General features: G+C 37.8%; 1 long non-coding RNA gene across 3 annotated transcripts in view; it reads right to left on the reverse strand.

Moving 5' to 3' along the window:
• Positions 1 to 22215, reverse strand: part of LOC105758737 (uncharacterized) — a 333084-nt gene that overhangs the window by 246363 nt on the left and 64506 nt on the right. Inside the window, exon 2 of one of the 3 annotated variants that reach the window (XR_012057710.1) lies at positions 13114 to 13180. This is a non-coding gene — a long non-coding RNA (uncharacterized lncRNA). Of the gene's footprint in view, positions 1 to 13113; positions 13248 to 22215 lie in introns of those variants that run through there. The other 2 variants (XR_012057709.1, XR_012057711.1) reach the window with 2 other exon arrangements.

Here is a 22215-nt window from a genome sequence, read left to right on the forward strand (position 1 = left end):
CTACAGAGCGGGATTTAATTTATTTTATAACATTGATGGGAAGGCACAAGTTGTTTTCTTCATGCCATATCCCTGTAACAGAATTTACCTTTCTTTTTGTTTTACAAAGCATTAAACCAAATTTTGTTACATACTTCTACAGTAAACAGATTTAAGCGCTTCCTTTAAATAAGTAAACATACTGACCCAGAACGAAAACAGCAGCTTTGAGATCAGTGATGGTTCTCCACTTTACACCAAAATCCTGACTGCACAGAAGTCAATACCAAAAATCCAAGCTTTCCATACTGCTGCATTTAGTTTAACAGTATAAATGAAATGTACCAAGATTCACTTGCTCCAGAAATCGTACAAAAGGCAGTTTTTCCTTTCTTCCACTCATTTTCAGAAGAAGGATCAGAGAGAACAGATGAGATAGGAACAGACCTCTGGAGAACATCTGGTCCCAGCCCTGATCAAGCAGGGACAGCTGGAGCAGGGCTCTCGGAACCAGGTCCAGTCAAGCTTTCAGTGTCTCCAAGGATGGAGATTACATAAACCATCCTAAGGAATATCTGTTCCTATGTACAACCAGCCTGAGGGTATAACAGTGTTTGGTTTGGGTTTCCTTTAGTTTAAATAGAATTTCTTCTATTTAAATTTGTGCCCACAGCCTCTTTTTCTGTCACCGAGCAGCACTGACAAGAGCCTGTCTCCATCCTCTTTACTACCACTTAGATATTGGAATGCATTGAGAAGGTTCTCCTGGCCTGTCTCTTCTCCAGACTGAACCACCTCTGCCACCCTTCCTAAAAATGCCATTACTTTACATCCCTGTGACCCTTTGCTGAACTCAGACCACTATGCCCATGTCAGTCTTAAACTGGGGAGCTCTGAACAGGCTCTGAATAATTTTACATTCTATATTGAAAAAAAACCAACCAAACAAAAACAAAACAAAAAAAAAACAAACAAAAACCAAAAAAACCCTAAAAACAAACAAACAAACAAAAACTGGGAAGTGCAGATATGCAAATAACTTTAAGGAAACTAAGCAAACATTTCATCATTATTCTTGTGTGTTTTCTATAGGCTTTCTGACAAAAATGATACCATGTAACAGAGAAATTGTATAAGGCAGAGATCCCTGGCCTATGATAAAATATTTACTTGCCTCTGCCAATACAGTCATTACTATATTTATCCTTGCAGCATCCCTTTGAGGGAAGGAATATTAATATACAGATTGTTCACATGGAAAACAGAAGGACAAAGTGACCAACCTAATATCACACAGGAAGTATGTGGAAAACAAGGAGTGTCTGAGCACGAGGCTAAATGTTTTACAGCAGATGTGTGACATATAAAGTAAATTACTTAAACTATTAATGGAGAGAAATTAGAATGCTGCGGGATTTTAGGAAAGGGTGTCCTAGGGTGTATGTTCTGTTTTCCCAGCTTGTCACATAGCTTCCATGAAAGCATACAGAACTTTTCTTCCCCTGTGTTTTCATTAAGGTCCTGGCTGGACTCAAAGTGGAAAAAAAAACCTAAATATTGTTTTCTTCTACGTTGTCAGTTAGTTTAGGTACTTTCCTGTCTGTCTCCAACCATTATATCCTGGACAAAGTATAAGCCCCTCAGCTTTTATTTTGCCATGTTAGAACACATAAAATCTTTTTGCTTCTTCTCATAAAACAGGCTTTTCCACTGCCTTAATGATCCTTATGACCCTTCTCTACATCTGTTCCAGTTTTACTGAACATTCTTGTCCATGGGTGACCAACACTACACAATATTTCTGAGGTTGTACCACAGGCTCTGTAATAGCACCAGCACTTCCTCTCGGAATTCCATTCCTGGTGCATCTTAAGGTTGCACTGCCTTTTTCACTGCTGCACCATTGCTTAAAACATTGTCTGTATAACTCACAGTATACAGCAATAGAAGTATGGAATCACTATAATTGAAATATGGTTGGGTTTTGAGGAATTTCTTTGAAGGAGAGAGCAGTGGACACATTTCATAGATTACCCAAGAAGCCTTTTTAACTGAGAAGCATATGGAGATGTGAGAGAAAAGAGGAGATGGAAAGAGATAATTGATGGATGTTGGATACAAATGGAGCAGGAAGATGAGAGCATAGGATTAGTGATTTCTTATGTGCAACAGCAGCAGGATATAGGCTCTCTTTCCTGTTTGGAAGTTCTCTGTGCAGCTCTACCCAGAGGTTTGCTTGACTCTCCTAACTTCTAAATGAAAGGGGATGGTTTGGAGAGTCCTTTTTTAGAGAGCCTACCCTTTGAAAATTATAGATATTGAAAAAGTTGAAACTTGAAGTCTTCCTCTTTGAATAAGCTTTATACAGCAACAAGGGTCTGAATGAACCTGCTTCTTCACACCTTTGGCTCAGTATTCAGAAAGAACTAAAAAAAAAAAAAATCTCCTAAAACCAGGGCTTCATGCTGCCACCAGGACTACGTTAGTGTTGAAAAATAAAGAGAAAAAAAATCATGCCATTTTGTTACTTAAATTTCTCATAAAAATTTAGATAGTATCTTCTAATATATTTATTTAGAGCAAAAGGAAGCTTTTCATACAGCTGCCAAAGTCATAGAATTTATAAAAGCTAGAATCTAAATTCTTTGATAAATTCAGCATTTTCCTTCCTTTTCTTGTATCTAAACAAACAAAGAATTTCTTATGTCAAAAAAAATTAACTTACTATAATTATGTACATTCCTCATAATGTGAAATTAATGAAAAAACATTCACAATCTTAAAATACAATGTATATTTTATATTGTATATGCATTAAATATACATCAGTAAATACAGAATGATGTATTCAATATTCTTGAAGAAAAATTAAAAAGCTGACAATTCATTTTGACTTTTTTATGTAAATAAAGATTTTAGCAGCATCGGCATGTTTCTATGAAACATCTTTCAGCTTAACTTTTTGGTTTTCAAGTAAAAAATATTCTATTGAATTTTATAAGCCCTAATGAATGTCAACTGGCTTTTTCATAGGAAAAACCTTGAAATCCTTAGTCAGTCAAAACCCTCATTGATTGCATCCTCTGATGTTAAAAATTATTCATTGCTAGTATATTCCCAGAAAGGCAGAAAATGTTGAGACGTGAACAAATATATACTGATTAATCACACATCTTTTTATGCAGTGTGTCCTTTTCTTACACAAACTATTTTCTTAAGAGTCACCACTGGATGAAGGGTACAAGTCATCTTGCAAGGACTTCAATCATCTTGCTGTATTGAGCTTCCAGGTCAAGGAGAGACAAGGCCGTGTAAAATGTAAGTGATTCTTAATGAGTTCTTTACCCATAGCTTTATTAAGGCACAAATAACCATAAAATGACTCATTCTATTGATTTTGAATCCAGAATAAGACTTATTTCTAAACCCTGAAGAGCAATGGTGGGGAGCAAGAACATCTTCAACCAGGGCAGTGGTTATTACCAGAGTAAGTTGCCTTCAAGTGTCATTGTCAAGTAATCAGTAAACACATAGGGACAATTGGCTGTGACCTGGGATTGCTCCTGCTGCTGCCTGAGCCATGACAGGAGGGAGGACACCCACACTACCCTTCCTTCTGCCAAAACCTCCAACAGCATTTCACTTGAACCATGGGAGTGCAATCCTCCCAGTGCCAGTAGATCATCCTACAGCAAATTCACAGTACCAGATGAGAAATTGCTCCTGTAGGTCAGGTAAGTGGCTGCCTGTTGAGCCTCTAAGAGGGTCTGGCTGTTTGAGAGAGGGGGAAAAGCCCATGCATTATGCATCTGTGGAAAGGCTTGCATATGAGGAAAATATTCTTACACACCTCACCAGTTAGAAAGTGCCTTTGCTAGACAGATAGTCTTACTTGATTTCTGAACTCCAGGTAATATTTTGCAACCTTATCTCTTTTTACATACACCTGTTTCTGGCTGGATTGGTATTTCATAAGTTTCTGTGAAGTCAGTCCTCCTTTACAAATCCCCAAGCCAAGATCATGGACCCCTTTTTCATCAAAATCCACAATTGTAATGCAGCACCGGTTGGGTTCTGGCAGTAATAAATTGTCTTTTGAATAAATATACATATACAACCTTGGTATGGTCACTATTTCTGAGCTCTTTTTACTTTCTTACTTAATATCTGATTCCGTTTCTATTCTAATTCTCTTGCTTTATGAAAAATCTGGTGACAAGTTTCATAGGCTATGTGATTTCTGAACATTTCCCAAAAACATAAATCAATTTATTTTTCCTTCTCTTCTGATTTCACACTGTATCACCTAAACTTCCCAACATAGATTTCTCCTTTGATTCTTCTTCCATTTAAAAATACCTATAGTAAAATTAAAGAAATTTACAGAAATAATGAAAAAATAGATATACTGCTAATGGGCCTTCTTACACCTGTGATCTCTTCTTTGCAATATCTGCATACTATACATAATACCAAAAGTTGCTATTCATGCTGCTGCATTTTTCTCCCTCAAAATGCATTTTAATTACTACAGCAAAATTGGATTTGCCTGTGCATACATTAAGTATGCAGTCAGTCAGGAATGAGCACTAAGAATCAGTTGTGCAACCAAGAAGGAAATACATATTTCAGTATTATAACTTAGTTAATTTCTGCTTTAAGATTGAATAACCCTAAAAATACTAAGCTGCTTTCCGTGCTTAATTAGGAGCTCAAATTCACTTAAAAACTCCTGAAATGCCATAGTCAATGATAGTAAAGTATCTATTTAAATTGTTTTCAGGAATGTCACAGAGTCTTTGACAAAAAAGTGTTATTACCTGAAAACATTATGGCATGCAGCAGAAAGGTAAAGTATTCTAGTATTACAATTTTGCTAATAGACAAATTGTCTAAATTGCCACAGAAAAAAAAACCAAACTTGGAAGCAATTTACATGGTAGCATAAAAATTGATGAATGTGGCAGAAACACCATTGAGATTAAAAAAAAAAGGCATTAGGCATGAAAGAAAAAGTTTTACATTAAGAAAGAAGAAAGTCCTGAAACTGGAAAGTAACTGCATCAATTTTGACTAAATAATTTAAATATTCCCTCATCGATATAACTAATCTGAGTTTTAATTCTCATGAAAACTTGCTACAAAAACGAAACAGCAGAGAAATTTCTTGTCAATACATTAACAGTCAATGGTAAAATGAATAACCATTAAAAAAAAAAAGAGCCAGTTACAGCTGGGGAAGAGACAAAATAAATGAAAAGTCAGAGTAACTATATGGGAGGAGCTGTTACTAAAATTGCTATAGGAAGGTGGAATGGTTTGGTTTGGAGCACCTTAAAGACTACAAAGCCAGCATACTTTAACCAGGCCAGGCTGCAGAGCTCCATCCAACCTTGAACACTTCCAGGATGGACGATCCACAGCTTCTCAGGGCAACCTTTACCAAAGCCTCACCACTCTCACAGTAACAAATTTCTTCCTGACATCCAAGCCAGACCTGCCCTCTGTGCGTGTGGAGCTGCTCGTCCTCTCCCCATCGCTCCATGCCCCAGGAAAAGTCCCTCTCCAGCTCTCGTGGAGCCCCCTTGGGTGCTGAAGGTTACTCCAGGGCCACCCAGGAGCCTTCTCTTCTCCAGGCTGAGCAGCCCATCTCTCTCAGCTTGTCTCTGCAGCAGAGCTCCTGTGCTCTGACCATCTTTGTGGTCTCCCCTGGACTGGTTCCAGCAAATCCAGTATTTCTTATGCTGGGAGCCCCAGAGCTGGAGGCAGCACTGCAGGTGGGACCTCACAAGAGAGAGCAGAGGGGCAGAATCCACTCCCTCGACCTGCTGGGAATGCAACCCATGGCACAGATGAGCTCCCCAGGTTGCCAGCTCACATTGCCAAGCCATGTTGGGTTTCTTGTCAATCAAGTAGCTAAGACTGTTATCAGTATTTCCCCTCAATCCTCCATTTTTAAAGAATTTATATTACTTGACTCTCAAAATATGTTTCTGGGCAGAAACAAGGGCGTACTGTGCACAGGCAAATTTTTAAATTAAAAACGGCCTCCAAAATTACTCCAGCAATTTTCTGCACACAATTGTTTCCATGTGAAAAGATCCACATTTAGTAATGAAAACAGCACACTCAAAAAAAAAAAAAAAAAAGAATTTATCAACTCAGCATTCAATCTTAAGTACTACTATGACCCTCAGTTATTGGTGCTGTGAATACACACACTAACAACAAAATTTGAAATAAGCACAATGCAAGAAAATAATACGTGGTAAATTTGTCCCTGTATTTGCATATAATTACATTAGAATTTTGAAACTTCAGTGTTTGGAGTAGATTTGAAATCAACCAAGAGATTATTTAATAGAATCTGAAATTAGTAATAATTTTCTTTCCTAACATACAGTCATGTCCCTTAGCAAACATGGCAAATAAAGCAGCCAAATGATGAGGCTTTAGGTTTTTTATTAAATTTTTCACATATTCATTTTTGTTCCCTAAGTGAATAATGTGATCTAAACCTTAGCAGCTGATACTGTATCTCTAAATTAATTGTTTTGCCTTTACATTTCGAACTATTCTACTTTTGTAATCAGTTTTGGTGTTTTTTTTGGTTAGATAAAATCGATATTACTAACTACTGTCTGTGTATTAATAAAGACAATATAATTGCCAAAAATGTCAGCACTTTTAAGCAAGATAAACACTTCTCTTAATCTGAAATGTCAAAGCAATTTTGTTAAACCAAAATGTCTTTTTAAAGAACAGTGTGACGGTAGGAACCCATGTCAATAAATTACAAAGCAAAGCAGAGTCAAGTTGCTAAACCGTTTCTAGCTTCAATGGAGAACACACACACACCAAGCAGCCAGCACTTCTCATTCCCTCAAATCCTCAGTCTCTGAGCAACACAGGTAAATAGATTACTTGGAAGTGCCAGATCAGTTACTGATCTTGCTCAGCAATATGTCTCTAACAGTGACAGAAAAAGACTCTCAGGAATAAAATGCAAGAAATCTAAACGTAATAAATTATACCTTCCTCGAGAAGGAGTTTCCTACAACTAGATCTATGTGTGTATATAAAAATATGTGTGTCTGTGTATACACACACAACTAATTTTTAAAAAATAATTTATTTACTAGCTGTTTGTTCTAGCATGTGCATTCTTCTAATACTCATAACAAGTTTCTCCAGCACCATTCCCCCCAGACTTTGGGTGAAAGAACACGATTTTCATCTTTTGGAGTTTGGACACCAGTTAAGCTGCTCTGCATGCACGTGGCTTGAGCACAATCCACAGATGCAGAACCTTTGCACTTTAATAAAGAATTGGGTTCAGCTTAGAGAGGCAGAGGCCTCCTGTGTTATTCCCCACCATGTGGTGCACGAAACTCCTCTCAGCCAGGCCCACAGGCTGCAGCACCAAGGGCTGCAGCACACGGATCAAAAGACAATGCTGGCCAAAGGCTGATTACAGTGCACAGCTATTTGCTATTTGGAATTGAAATAGGGCTCATCATGACAAGCCTGGAAGCAATACTTTTTCACTGATGCCTGAGCTATTTATAAGGTTTCAAATTCACATTTTTGGAGGTGTCTTCTCTCATTGTTTTAAATTGTGTGTAAACTTGTCTCATTTCTTACAACAGCGGAGTTGGCAATGTACTCATCACCGATTTCTATATGTACATATTTTCTAATACAGCCAATTAATTGTCTACAATTACTGTGTGCCACTATTACAAATCTAGAGAATCAGCAGCATGTGTTTAAAAAAACCAAAAAAACCCAAGAACCTTTCTTTCCCCACCTAAACAGTTTAAGAGGACAGCCTAGTATTCCAAATTCAAAATTGAAATTTTTTGTCACCACACCTTTTTCTCTCCCACTAATTGTTATTGTATGATCAGTGTTATTTTTGACTAGTTTTGTCTTTTAACTTAGTAGCTAAGTTCACACACTTGAAGACACAGCTGGCTCCCAAGGGACTTCTGCTCAAGACCTTGAAGTTCTGGTACAAAATCTTTAAAACATAGAATGAAACACCACATATACAGCCAAATTAGATCTCTGAACTACATCACCACAGACCTTTTTTATTTTAATGCAAATTCCCCCAGTCAGTGTCAAGGTAGAGATCATTCCATTCCCTGTCCCCAGGCTAGCTGGGCTTCACCACTGCTCTGCCAAGCTCTAGTGCTGTGGAGACTTCCATGGGAGAAGAAGAGATGCTGCAAACTAAAGTTGTGTCTCTGATGATCCCAACTTTACCTGGAGCTGAAGCCTGGGAATTCACAGAGCCCCAAGCAGTCCTCAGATAATCTGTCCTCTGTGGCCTTTTGGCACTCCAGTGCTTGTGATTCAAGCCTGATTCAGGTAAATTCAGAGAGATGGGGGTCAGTGGGACTGGATTTTGCTCCTCAAACCTGAAAAAGAAATTAATTCCCCCAAATCTAAAACTCAGGGTCCCCCACCAATCTCTGTGTTTTCTCTTGAAGGGACTGTTTTGTTACCCTGGTGAAAAGTCAGTACAATGGTAGACTTTCTGAGCAGGAAAATTGCTGCAGGGGAACTACAAAAATAAGTCACTTGGGCCACAAACTGTATTGGCTCTGGCCTCCCATCTCTCCAACAGACCTTACTATGGCTCATTCTTCTGTCAGATTCTGGATTACCAGAGAAGAAGTTTGTCTAGTCTGTCTAGCTTGTCTTACTAGAGAGAACGCCCATTTCAAAGAACTCACAGCTATCATGCACTTTATCTCATCCTTACATGAATTTAAATACTTAAATTATTTGCTGAAAGGAGACTGTAGTTGCTTATTTGAGTCAGTGGCTGATTAGCTACCTAATTTTAACATCTACACTAAAAACAACATACAGGTCAGTTCATTATAAGCAGCCAGAAGGCTTCTGCCCAAAAAATACTCAGAGAAAACAGCAAGAGTTAAATAGTTTTAAAATATTTTCTTACTGCTTCTCTGTGACAAATGCTTAGAAAAGCCTTTTTCTAAGCCATCCAATGCATGATACAAATGCTGAAAAAACTGGGCTGCTTTCAGCTCTTTTCATATGACAAAATGTTTAAGCACTTGGAAGCAAAGTTTCACAACTGTACTTTCTAAGCTGACAACAGTGGACATATGTACAAGTCATTTAAAACTAATACAAAGAACAATATAATTTTATAACCATAGAGTTACTATCCACTGGAGGCTGGTTTGGCCAGCCCTGTAGCATGTTCTCTACATTATACATGGAGCTAGTTCTTCTCTCTAAGGATATGTTGTGGCTGGAAAGGGAATTTTTGTTCGGTCCTAAAACTGGTTTTCTTTTCTTGACTTGGAGATGCCAATAAGGTGAAAATATTTTTGAGGAGACTTTTATTATTCAATAATGGCATTGTTTTATTTCTGGTGTGTGCATACTGGGTTTTTTTCTCACGTTCTGTTATAATCAGCCCACACAACTTTTTATTATTAATGAAGTTATTGTGCTTAGAAAGCCAAATACTGAACCTTTGGCTATACCAAGGTAATTCTTTTCAGCACAGAGGCAATTCTGTAGTTCAGCAAACAACTGAATTTGCTTCAGGAATGATAGGAGCCACCTCCTGAGATAGTTTTTTTTTTTTTTAATGTCAACACACAGAGTGGGTTAATAACACAGGCCTTCTCCCTCAAGGTTCATAGATACTCCCATTATTGATGGGACTATTTCTACATATAAACACTTGCAGAATAAACAGGAAAAGTTGTATTTAGACATCAGATAGGAAGACCCAGCATATCCACAAACACCTGAGCTCAACACACAAAAAGAGACCTGCTAAATCAATGTACTAACCCAGAAAAATATTAATGCCTTAAGTTTTAGCTCTCATATTTTCCAGATTTGTTACTGCATTAATATATAATTTTGACCTTCATATATAGTGTTAGCAAGTTTTCTTCACAATTTAGTTAGACAAAACAATCCTTTTCCAACCCAAGAACCAAGGACACAGTTGCAGCTTCAAGCCCAAAATGTATCAACAGCAGCGAATTGAGGAGAGCAATCTGGGAGGATGGGACTTCATAATCTGAAGCTGTAATTGGACAATTAACCCCAATATGGAAATGGACCAAAACTTACAAAAGTGTGAAAATGTGTGACCCATCATCCATCCTGGATGTAGCCTCGGCCAGGCTCTTGTACTGCCCAAGGTGTATCCTTTGAAGACCTTTCTAATAAATACCTACTTTATTTCTTTAACACTGTCTGGCCTCTGTTCTAGGTAGCCTCTCAAGGCATCAACACAAGGGCAGTCTTTTGTAGACATAGACAAGGCAAGTTCTTCTCAAAATTCCATCTTTTGGATTGAAAGAAGCAAACTGCACCAAATCCCGTGCTTCTGTCACAGCACAATTCTCCATCCATCCCCTGCTGAAGCAGTAAAACAGGGGCACAGGGTGGTGTGTACTTCTTCATCCCAAAACATCACTGTCCCATCTAGTCCTCACCTCAATAGTACAAACTCATGCAGGTACTGAGGAGATTCTGGTTCTCTTGTAAAATTTTGTGAGGTCACATGGTGATGTGACTTTGGTATGAAACATCTTTCCCTCCTTAGTTCAAATTCAGCTTGTGAATCTACCAGTGCAAAGTCTGTAAGTATTTCCAAATAATAATGAAGAATAAAAACTGTGATGTAGTAATGAAAATGTTACTATTTTAATTGCACATGGGTACTGCATTATCCAAGCTACTTTTGTTATTAAAAAGTAGTTTTGAAAAATTCCTACCATACATAAATTTACATCCATCTATGACCTTACCATGAACATTTAAATTTCCTTTGTAAGGAATACACACAGCACTCAGCATTTAAAGACAAGTTCTTTTGCCCTAATTACTGTTGGTTTTTTTTACACACTTTCTTCATCAACTAATTTTTCTTTCCAATGTCACTGCAATTATCTTTATTTAGCCAGAATGTTTTACATTACTTAGGCAGCTAGATAGCTGCCTTGGACTTGAATTGCCCATCCATTTTTGGAATTCTGTCCCCTGTAAGATTTTGCTTCCCTACTTTTCAGGGTGGTTTCCAGCCAGCCATCATGGTATTGCTCACAGGGTAGGTCACAGTCATTTAGCATTTCTATATCCCAGTGTCTTGGCTTTATTGTAACATGGGAGCAATGGTTTCTCTGAGCACACAGGCTCATGTCACCTTTTCCTTGGCAGGTCAGGTAGCAATCAGAGTTCAGCAGAGGCACTGTGATTGAAAACCCTGGCATCATTCCTGCATTGGAGTGTCTCTGCTAAGACTCATAGATCAATTCATTGATCAAAGCAAATCCCCTAACCAAAGTTCCAGAAAGTACTTTTACTTGTACTTAATTTTAAGCCTGTGGGCAGTTTCATCCGTTCAAAACCTCTGTATTTTCCTGGACTGGAGTCCCTGCCAGCCATTACAAGTTTGCAGGACTTGCTCTAACATGGAAGCCCCAGAAAACCTGCCCATTTTCCCATATATTTCAAGGAATCCGTATCAGTGTACCATGAACTAACTAAGGAATTAAAAATGAATAGTTTGGCATTTTCCTCAGCATCTAGCAAATCATTTATTATCAACAATTGCCAATAATTCAGCAGCAGCCTCTCCTTTGTTGTCTCTATTGTTTGCCAAAAATTCCTCCTTATTTTAGTAAGCCTGGCTGAACAGAGCAGAATGTGTTTGTAACATTTTGAAGACTTTTTCATCTAAAGTGACAAAGACCTTTCCTCCAGGGCACCAGTAGAACAGCAAAGCCCCATACCTGAGTTAATAAGTAAGAGCAAAACAAGTAAAACCTTGGGATTTAGCACTTTTTCCAATTGTGTTTTTCCAGACTCCCTGTTCATCAGCATTTATTATTTACCTTTTAGCTTCATAGCATTTCCTTTCCACTTGGGACTTGGGTTATTGCTTTGCAAATTGTATATTAACATTGCTTACCTAGAAATGCTTTAGGTATAATCCCAAGGGCAGTGCTGTATGCAATTTGATGAACATTTGAACTTTTAAAATTCAGAAGCATTTATTTTAACCAGAACTAAAAGACAAAGTTGAATTTAAATTTGGTGATTAATTTATATCTATTTGAAGACAAACTGAAGTAGGGCAAAATTCACTCCTTTGCAGAAGACTTGCAATTAAGTTTTTGCTTTGTTAAAAAGCTCCAAAGAACAGACCTTACATGCTTGAAAAGGGCAGTCCTGATACATGCCATGAAGAGAAAATACTAGTTTTAACTAGGAAGTAGAAAAGCAAAATGTATTTGAGACAAATATGCCTGCTTAGAAAATTTGGGAATGTAACAACTTTTGAGGAAACCTGGCAGAGTAGTTTATAAAACTAACAGTTGTTCCCTTTTTGGATATTAGTAAGACATCATGAGAAAATTAGAAGAGCCAAAGTATTCTCAGATGTTTGCAGTGAACACTCCCCATTTCACTGTTTCGAAAATGCAATGTGTAAAATTTCCCATAAACAAAAGGTTTTCTAAAATGTCAGTTCTGGGATGTTCTTGGCTGAGATTGCTGGAACAAATAGAAATAGGTTTGTGAACATAAATAGCTGATGTGGAGTGTCCTTGGCAATGTCTGTGCTAATAAGTCAAAGATAAAAGTAAAGAAAATAGTAAAATTACAACTCAAAAAGTGACAGAGCTGGGAAATTGGGATTCAGATTGCCTGCCCATTTTCTCTCATCCTGCCACAACTTGCTGTGTTAGAACACCTGGTATAAAACCCGTCACCAGACACTAATCCCTGAACCAAACTACATTCTGAATGCTCCCAGAAAAGCTGGATAAGGATATGTGTGAACCTCCCATCTTGCAGCAACGCTCTTGCAGCCTGAAGCCTTTCATGCAGAAACTGACTACACGGGTGATGTGTGCCTTTCACACAGAGGTCATTCTTCAGTTTCTGCTAGGCAGAAAAGGTGGTTGACTCTTTTTTATTTCACAAAAAATACCCCTTATGGATAAATAATCAAATTCTGGGAAAGCATGTCTAGTAGGTAAAACATAAAGCTTTGGAAATATAACAGCAGTAAGAAGTAGAAAGGACAAAGCCCAAACTCTAGGAATAGAATGAGTTTCTTACCTTTCTATCATGATTTGATTAGCAGCAACAGGTTCCAGGTTTGATTTCTGGCTCTTTTCTCAGAAACCTAAGAAAATTAAACCAAACTGGTTGAGTGTTCAGTGAACGATACTTTCATCTTTGCAGTGAAAGAAAACACATAACTTCACTGGAGGGACAGAGGTGAAGAGTAACAAATGAAATTCACTGAACAGCTGGTTTTCCCCTAAATATAGTAATAATTAGTCAAGTCATTACTCATTCACAATCACAGTGACGAATTTGATCCTTCTTGACCAAACTCTCTATTCCCATCTGCTTTAATCTAAAACATTTTGAATTACCAATCTGCAAGCATTAGATTTTAGATGAGATTAGATAAATTACATCACAGTGACCACAGGTAGGTACTGAACTATCAAGACTTTCCTGCTTCATTACAAGCATACAATGTCATCAGATTTTTAGGAGAAGCTGCTTTTGGGTATGGATTGTCACGTTAGGGGTTTTCTTGGTGTTCATTTTGTTTGGGAGATTTTTTTGGTTGGTTTTTTTTTTTTTAAATCGCCCCCAAAAGACAAAACAAAATACAAAATGAAATTCTTTTAGATTTCTCTTATTACCACTGCCAAAAACATTCCTTCTGACCATCTGTTTTCTGGGAAGGGCTCCTCACATCTTTTAGGCCTTAGCTGTCAGGGTTTTCTGCATTTGAGAAAGGATATGTGCCTGTGCCTGCACATGACGGCTTTAATTTGGAAACCAGCGCAAAAAATTCTGTTTTATAAAACGGCTTTTTTCTAAAGTTGCACAGAAAGCATTTCAGATCAGTTGCAATAGCAGCTAAAGCTGCAGAAGGTCAGTGAAAGCAGCAGAGGAAGCTCCTCAGATAGGATTAATTACTGACCATTGATCTGCTTGATACTGTAATGTTTCTACCACTGTCTTGGGGGTTCTCCATTACAGCTCTCTGGGTTCACACATCAGAGATCTATGCAGCTGTCTCTGAATCACTCTTTAAGTGTGCCCAGCACATGAACACCCATATACAAAACATGCTAATGTGGGTCATGTCAGTAGCTCAGCATCTTCTGATTCCCCTGTCTGGATGACCCAGTGCTGAGGATCTCTCCTGCCAGGAATGGCCTGAGCTCCCAAAGAAGCACACCACAAGGCAGAGTAGCAAGACCTGCATTATTATTAGGCCTGCCTGGCGTGCCAGCACATGCATCAAGCTCCTTCAAAGCATTTACTCATCTGTTTTACTGTGCCAGCTACTCAACCACAGCAGCAATGAGTACCTACCCAGCAGAGTAATTGTCTGCATTATGGCACAACCCCACACCAGATGCAGAAACAGCCATAAAAGCAGGCAAAACGGGAACCAGAGGTTGGGCCCCTCTTGCCAAGAAGTAACTTGGGTGGATCAGCATGCCCCAGGGCCATTGTGCTTTTATGGACAAACCAGGCTGCTTTTATGAGCCCTTGCTAGCTCTACACAAGGAAACCAAACACGGGATCAGAGAATCTTAAAATAACTTCGGCCAAAAGAGACCTCTGGAGCCATCTTGTCCCACCTATGCTCAAAACTGGGCTGATTTGGATCAGGTTGGGGTCACCTACAAGTCTCTAACACACCTTACTCTCTGCTGTGTTAGAGAACTCAGACAGCAGGCACCACATGCATATGTACCCATGATGGTATTTTGGATCACAGCAGCTGCAACACCCGTAACAAGCTGCTACACAGAGGGGCAAAAAGAAGAAAACTGCAAAGAGGAATAGCATGTTCAAACCAAATTCAGACCCCACGATCCTTCTAACCTCAGCAGAAATACTTAACGTGGTTTCACTGCACACAATGCTATTAAAAACCAAACACATTTAAGGAACCCAGTGAGGTCTGTATTGTACATTTTGGCCTTGCTGACACGTGTTTAGTCCACCAGAGTGGAACAGATATGAAAGGCAAAGAGAAAGCATCTGTAAATGCCACACATTTAAAAACAGCCAGCTGGATCCTATTGACAGTGCTAAAAAACATCAGAGTATTTATCATGTCACACTCCCAGGATGGGGCCAAAGCACAGAGCCTGGGCTAGCAGTTGCTGTTTTCATGTACTTGGCTTTAGCTGAGAGTTAGGAAACATCACTTCAGATGAGGAGGTTCTTCTTTGGTGAACTTCACCTGTTACTTGGAAATGTAGGAAAGGCAAGAAAACAGAAAGAACCTCACCAGCCTTAGGTGGAGAGAGTGCAGAAGACAGTAGAATTTACTTGCTTCCATAATCATGGCAAATTGAGCATTCTGCTCAGTTTAGTGATTCAATAACTCTGTTTTCAGATAGTTTAGCCAAAATGTTTTATCTGCAAGTTTTTCTTCTCCCTAAAAAGCACTGCTGCTAATTTACCAAAGGTAGAAAAAGATAAAGATTCTGAACATGTGGATACTAAAGTAAATTATTTCTTTAGGAATGACCACATGAAAACTCTTAGAATTTCCTTCTGCACTTCATGACTTTTTAGTGATCTGGATGACCTTGAGAGAAAAAAGCAAATATAAGACTCTGATCTGAGTTTTCTATGACATAAAGAGTAAATGACAGACAATCCTTTCCATGTATTATATTGTCAATGGCACACTTCTGTAAGTACTCATTCAGGCTATCTAATCTCTTCATGTATAAGCATGTAGAGGTGATGTAAGAAGTCTAGAGAATTTTCTTCCATGTGCAAAAACATTGACATAATCACAGTGAGAAATAGGAAATAATTATGAAACATATTAATCTTAGTATTATCTTAAGATAAACCTGTCTTGGGTTCTAATATCAAAATTCAACAAGGCTTAACAGATTTGAAAGTAATTTTGCCCTATGAGGTGAAGAAATTTAAAATGTAGATGTAGTAAGGGGCAGATCCAAACATTTTTCTGATGCCTACTGTCAAGAAGCCTTCACACTCATAGCAGTTTTAAGCCTTTTGTGACAACACAAGTAACAGCAAAGTTCTCACAGAGCAGATACAGCTTGTGCTAAGGGTTTCTGAAGCCCAAAAGAAAGCAAAGTGGTAAAAACTAACTACGTTTTTGTTTCCAATTGGAAACAGAGACACACAGGTATTCTGAAGTGACAATCCCATACAGGAGGGCTCACATATTTCTACCAGATTTGTAAAATCTGGACATTACCCTCAAACCCCAGGCCATTCTTCCTGCATTAGTTTTTATGGATGAACATTGTCACACCTCTGGCTGGACCACTACAGAAACTGAAGCTGAAGTTTTCCAGCTGAAAAATGGTCCCTTTTCTCTCATCTCCAAATGTCAGATCCTGTCCATGTTTCAGCTGCCAGGCATGTGAAGTCCAGCAGATTACAAAGGGTCTGCCTACACTCCTATTTTTCCCACATAAATAAATTCAAACACTCCAAGTATTTGGTATCTTACCCTTTCATGTTTTTCCAGAAAATCCATTTAAGCCCACTGTAAACCCACCCTTCCCTGAACAGTGTGGCAGAGGTACAAGGAAAAGTGACAATATTCAGATATGCTCACCTCACCCAGAACACCTCAGTCTCAGCAGCGGAACAAAAAAACCCCAAACACACCCCACCCTAAACCCCTTCCCCAGAAAAACCTCTAAAAATATTCCTGACCATATAAAGAGTGAAACTTGTGTTTAGCTAAATTTATATAGAGCTTTCACTTGTTTCTCTCTGTGTGTTTGCCTTTTAAACAAAAATACCCAACACTACATGCTCCAAGGAAACACGATTAAAGAAAATTGCACAGCTCTGATTTCTTGTAACCACTTTTATTTAATTTTGCTTCCCTGAACTTTTTCCTTATGTAAGCTGATTAAATTATTTTTAATAACAATGATAATTTGGTCAAGGATAAGAATAAAAGGGTTTTCTAAAGGAGGTTCTTCTTCACATAAATGTACACATATTTAGTGTGCATTCTGTGAACACTTTCTCCCTGTGTAATAGAGAGCCAGAAAATCATCTGTCAGGGGATGATGGATGATGAACTCTGCTACTCAGGCCTCAGGGCCCAGCCCTGCTGCTATACTTGACTTAGCCTTCAGTAGGCACTAAGTGCTCTGTCAGATTCATGCCAAGGGAAAAGCTTATGCCTGGAACTCCCAAGAGTGTGGGAACCAGAATAAACAGAGACATTTTTAATGTTACCACACATTTTAAAAATGCTGTGTCACTTTCCTGTAAGCATTGTCTGTATTTTTGTAATATATACAGTCATTGTGGGTTTGTTGCTCTGCCCATCACCTCTGTTCTTTGTTGTACACTAACCAAGAAAACAAATGAAAAATAAAAGGAATGCACAGAATACATGACCATTTGGCTGACTGCTGCACTCTTTTAACAAAGTAGAGATGAGTTCTTGGGGTTTTCTTTTCTCCCTTCCCTTTGACAGTGCTTTTCTTGGTTTGTTGCAGCAAGGCTTTTCTCACCACATGCAGCTTTATTAATTCAGGGGTTCTTTCAAAGCACTCTGGGGTGTTGTATCACCACACATAGATATGTACAGCAGGGCTATAGCTAAAAGCCATCTTCCCCTTTTCCTTACACCCCAAAAATTCAATCAATCATTGAATTATGCTGCTTGGCTTGGATGGACTGCAGGACTCTCAAAATCTCAAGTATTTCCATTATGAGCCAAAGGTCTCACAGGTCCAAGGTAAAATGATGTTTTCAAACTGATGCCAATCATAAGCATGGTTTTCTAATGCATATTTTTATTTCATATTGCCTAACCACTGATTATAACCAGGCTTTTAAAACTATTTTCTTAAAAGAGAATTGGTCATATGCAGCTATGATGGAATTTCCATTCTTCAGAACTTCCCAGCAATAAATGTCTGTGTCTCCTTTTCTTTCATCACAGCCCTCTTTAGATAAAATATTTATATTGTGGCAAGTAGTAAAAGGTTTTATTCCTTGTTTAGGATAGGCTGACAGAAAATGCCATCAAAATTAATAGCTGTTCAAATTACACAAAGTAATATTGAGGATCTTTTGCTCCCGACCACTACAGGTATCTTTACCCATAGAGATCAGTATAGAAGCTTAGTGAAAAATTTCTTGTTTAGATGTCCCTTCAGTTCAAAAGGGATATTCTGTAGCCCTGATTTACCACTGGATATATTCTGAGGACCTTACCAGCATTTTACTCTCTTCTTATACCATCTCAGAACTAACAGAAGTTGTTGAGGCATAACATGCCTGAAAAAAAATCTGCATTTAAATTCTTAAATCAGTCACATTAACCCTTACAGTAATCAGCAGGACTCCTGCAGCACCAAAAAGGGACACAACAAGGCAAGGACAGATAGTCATAGAAAAGAAGACATATTTTTAGGCAAGAGTCAGGGTCACAACTCCAGCAAATTCCAAATTTCTCTGATTTTGACATTAATATTTATCAGAGCAGGATGCCTATTCCTGAAAACTGGCCTTTCCTAGTCATGTAAGGACTGTCATTTGCAACCCAAATGTTGAAAACTGAAATCAGATCATTAGACGAGGATCTACAGTCCACAGTCTTATTAGGCATTTCTTTCCTGCAATACACATTAATACAAGAAGATACCAAAGGTCCATTCATCTTACTTTACAGATGGGTCTGGCTGACAGCTCTGAGCCTGACTTGCCTTTTATTTCAATGCATTCATCCCAGCACCACTCCAGGCTTCCCTACAAAATATACCCGTCATTCAACAGCAGCAGAACAGTTTAAATGCTCTTATCTGCTCACTTGAAATCCCACCCCCAGGCAAACTATTCCCTGAGATGATCTTTACCCTTCATTTGAGTCTAATGCACCGAGACCTAAAAAGACATTATGTCCAGAGACTGGTGTGGCTACAGCAGCAATTACCAGTTCAGCAAATCAGCTTCTCGTTGCAAGCACTTCTCAGGCTATATATAAGCCAAGAAGAACCTGGAATCATTGTGTCAGCAATTCTCAAAGACTATTTTAAATGGTATCAAGTTTAATAAAACTTTTACAACACAGTACAGAGTGTACTTTGTGTTTTTTGAAATTGATGGAACAAGCCAATTTTTCCAGGTTTGTAGGCATAACATTTATTAAATTATAATAAGAAAATAGCTATTTAAAACCATGAAATGAAAGACTATAATACACATTTAAAGGTCAACAACTGCAATAGTTTCCTTATTATACACTTTATCTGAGAAGCACAGGGAGTCAAAGGAGCTCTGACTCCATCCATGTGCAAGCTGCACACTGTTGCTATTCCCTGCCCTGATTTGGACAAGGAACTACATACTCTTATGGATGGCCCTCCTTCACCCAATCCTCTTACAAAACTGCCTTCACCCATTAAGATGGTGATTTACATCCTTCAAATAATTTCCAGCACATGTATCACATATAGATGGAGCTTTTATAGTTGCAATAGCAAGGTCAGAGTGAAATAGAGTGATTTTATTCCACCTCTGCACTGTGCTTCCTTTAGGATGTTCGTTAAATCAGTTCTGCCACCTCCACCCCAATTTCCTTTCTGCAACCATGAAAGCTTAATATGTTCTTTAGAAAGGAAGAGTGGCTGTGTTAACTAATATTGCCAAGCAGAAGCAACAGAGATGATCAACAAAGAAAATATCCAGATGAAGGGGAAACTTCAGCACCAAGAGTCTGGAAAGAAATGTGATCTAGGTTTTGGTATTTAAAAACACTTTAATGTTTCAGCATTAAAACATTTTTATTTCTTCCTAAATATATTTAGCATCAAACTTGAACTAGAAGGAAAACAATAAATATTGCTAGAGTTATTTCAAGTGCTATTTCAGTGGGCATCATTCCACACTCTTCACTTAAGCTGAGTTGGTATATAGAAGGATTTAAACAGGACTTTTTAGCAGCCCTTGGAATGGTACATCTTCCTGGATGCTCAAACAGAAAAATGGACAAAAGAACAGCATAAACCTTTTGTATATTAATAATTGCAACTGTTTCTCCAAATTCATAACATAAACCCTGACACTGTAGCACACTGAAATACAGTCTTGGTGATACAGAACTGCCTAAACTTGACATACCTCAGAAATCTTCATTAATGTTTCCTTCTCCTCTGTGGATGTATACATATATTGCATATGGAGCCTGATATAAATCCATTGACATCTATGGAACACTTCAATAGAAAGCAATTTGGATGAGTACAGGCAGTCCTGTGCCTTGAGGCTGCTAATCAGCTTTTGAGCATTAAATTCAGCTGGCGTAAATGATATATAAAAATACAGAGAGACACTCTTACAGCATTCATCAAATATGTAAAATACAACACAGAAACACTATCACCACACACAGGTCCAGGTGTTTAAAGATGAATGTTGTAAAATTGGCACAACTTTGAAAAACACAGCTGTGATTAGGATATAATTATCTTATGCAAGAAATCCATTTCAGAGCTATAATTCTTTGCTGCTTGAAACAGGAGCAGATTTTTATTATTTTCTACTCACCTTAATTCTGAAAAGTCTGAGCAGTCTTTCTCTATTAAAAAGAGTGATTTGGATTCTAGTCTAGCACAGAGTTCTAAACAAATTTTTTTCTAACTGATTAAATAAAAGCAACTTCATGTGAGAAACCTAGCTTTAATTTTGAATCTCAGATGGCACAGGGCTGTCAGCAAACACACCTATTATTTATTACTGGATACAAATGATAAGAAAGTAATTGGAAGAAACAGGGACACCACAGATATTTGTAAGTTACACAGTTTATATGCATTGAGATTTTCTATCTGAAGCATTTCTTTAGCTCTGAAGGACACCACAGTATCAGAAAATAATTCTACTGGTTTATGAATGCATCAAAGCATGGATGCAGAGGTTGCCAGCTCAACTTGCTTGTACATTATATTCTGCATAGGCATCCACAGAAATACACATGTATACCATATGTATGCTTATGTTTTTCAGATCACATCCTGTTACCATTTGAATACAATTGCAAAATTGCACAAGAGACATATTGTTATAACTGGCTCAAGGTAGGCAGAGATGTAGCTATGGATATATAAATCTCCTTCCACCAGACAGAGAATTTCCTTCAGATGCAGAATAAATACAAAAGGGGGAACAAAACCACACGCTAAAAATCAGCTCTATCCTGTGTGCAGAATCCTTCCTGAGCCAAACACACTAAATACAACAAAACCACCAAAACCTGAAAAGCTTAATTTTTACACTGACTTAAAGCATTAGAGAAATCAATCTATCTAGCTGGTATTTTCCCCTTCTAAATTTGCAATGCGAAATGGGAAATAAGATATTTCAGGATTTAAAAGTTACAATGTATATATGGGCTGTATCATTTGCAAAGCGTGGATAATATTGGAATCTCCTTCTGAGAAAATGAATGTCTATTTTAAAACCCTTTTTTTATGTTTGGTGTGTTTAATTTCAAGAATGTAAGGCTGCAGATGAGATGAATTTTCCAGTATCTTAGTCATAAAATTATATCACTTCTACATATTCACAATATGGTTAAATAGCAGCCATAAATTAAAAGAAGAGTCTAATAATTTAGACTGTTCTAAAACAACACTAAAGGCAAGTAAAAATAAAATATGGATGTTTCAATTAAACATCATCTGGATGTTTCAATTGAAATATGCTACATCTTATTGAGAAAATATTTGGAATTAATATAGTCAAATATGCCAGAAAAAAATCCTTTTCCTCTGATGAACTAAAACTGATTCAACTCTGCCAGGGGCTCTGGCCACAAGAGAGAAGCTGCACTGGATTACACAGCACTATTGAACTATCTTCTTTAAATAGGTATTTTAAAAAGTCATGATCCCCTTTTCCATAGCTGTTCTCTGTAAACATTTGGGAAATGAATTGCTCAGTAGCAGTAGCCATAGAATATAAGAAGCAGAAAGCAACTGAACTTGGAAAAAAATAGCTGTATTTCTTGAAAGAGATTAGATGGCTTCCTGTAATATGAAAGCAAAGCTTAAAAGATATGTTAGATCCAAGAAGAGCTATTGTATAAGGATGAAATTCATCTTCTGTAAAATATCAAGATTTGCCCAGTGATTAGACATGATTAAGTGGCATTTT

This window comes from Taeniopygia guttata, chromosome 11 (assembly GCF_048771995.1).
Source record: "Taeniopygia guttata chromosome 11, bTaeGut7.mat, whole genome shotgun sequence".
NCBI classification, from domain to species: Eukaryota; Metazoa; Chordata; class Aves; order Passeriformes; family Estrildidae; genus Taeniopygia; species Taeniopygia guttata.